This window comes from Chiloscyllium plagiosum, unplaced genomic scaffold, assembly GCF_004010195.1.
Source record: "Chiloscyllium plagiosum isolate BGI_BamShark_2017 unplaced genomic scaffold, ASM401019v2 scaf_69030, whole genome shotgun sequence".
Classification (NCBI taxonomy): domain Eukaryota; kingdom Metazoa; phylum Chordata; class Chondrichthyes; order Orectolobiformes; family Hemiscylliidae; genus Chiloscyllium; species Chiloscyllium plagiosum.
In genome coordinates, this window is record NW_025151960.1 from 1 (window position 1) to 1,388 (window position 1,388).

General features: G+C 45.7%; 1 non-coding gene across 1 annotated transcript; it reads left to right on the forward strand.

Moving 5' to 3' along the window:
- The first annotated feature begins 29 nt into the window (after nucleotides 1-29).
- Nucleotides 30-111, forward strand: trnas-aga. The gene has a single exon. It is a non-coding gene; the product is annotated as a tRNA-Ser (tRNA).
- Nucleotides 112-1,388: the final 1,277 nt, after the last annotated feature.

Here is a 1,388-nt window from a genome sequence, read left to right on the forward strand (position 1 = left end):
AATCAATTCTCAACCCTGCTCCACTGTCTGTAGTCATGGCCGAGTGGTTAAGGCGATGGATTAGAAATCCTTTGGGGTTTCCCCACGTAGGTTCGAATCCTGCTGACCACGTTATGAATGCTTTCCTGCTGGTACAGTTTTCGCTCAAAGTTCAGAAAACGTATTTTGCAAACCAGGCCGGTAATTTGATTAGACTTGGGAAACTCGAGTTCTTCATCAGAAATGTTCCATATTTAACATTATCTCTGTTTCTCTTTCCAGATACACTGCTCGACACATCGGGTTTCTGCAGCTGTTATTGAACGTCCTGAGCAGAAGTGCTGCTTTTCATTAGATTCCTTTAATCCCTGTCCACTGTTCTCTGACTCGGGTCAGTGGCAACACTTCCTCCTGCTCGTCAAAGTGCTCATTCCCCACCGCTCCCTCTTCATCATTAGAAACAACCGCAGGAAATCGCCACTTAACCATTTTTGTTCCAAAGTGAAACTTATCAGCCTCGGGAATCTCTCCACCAAGCGAGACTTCTCATCCCTGGACATGGTGCAAGCCAGAGGATTGTGAAGAGATACTGTGAAAATATTTTCAGTTGGCAATTGAAAAAATGTTTAGGAAGCAAACCATATAATTTAGGCTCCAGCTTTGTAAATCTTGACAAACTCTTTGGGAAATGGAATCAGAGGAGAATGAAGAAGTGTGAACTGTCGGACCGAGTAGAGGACGGGACATTGTCTCTGATGTTCTCGGGACAGGAACTGATTTTGACATTGAAATCATTCTCTCTCACGTACGTGAGGAATGCACACTTCATCTGGACTCTGGGACAATGAAAAACTCTGGAACACTCAAGACAATGATGTGTTTCTGTTCGCCGAGCTGGAAGTTTTTGTTGGAAACGTTTCGTCCCCTGTCTCGGTACCATCATCAGTGCTTGGGAGCCTCCTGTGAAGCGCTTCTGTGTTGTTTCCTGCGTCATTTATAGTGGCCTGTCCTTGCCGCTTCCTGTTGTCAGTTTCAGCTCTCCGCTTCAGTGGCTGGTATATGGGTCCAAGTCGATGTGTTTGTTGATGGAGTTTGTGGATGAGTGCCATGCTTCTGGGAATTCCCTGGCTGTTCTTTGTTTGGCTTGCCCTATAATAGTAGTGTTGTCCCACTCGAATTCATGTTGCTTGTCGTCTGTGTGTGTGGCGACTACGCATAGTTGGTCGCTTCGTTTCGTGGCCAGTTGATGTTCCTGGATGCGGATCGTTAGCTGTCTTCCTGTTTGTCCTATATAGTGTTTTGTGCAGTCCTTGCATGGGATTTTGTATACTACATTAGTTTTGCTCATGTTGGGTATCGGGTGCTTAGTTCTGGTAAGCGGTTGTCTGAGTGTGGCTGTTGGTTTGTGT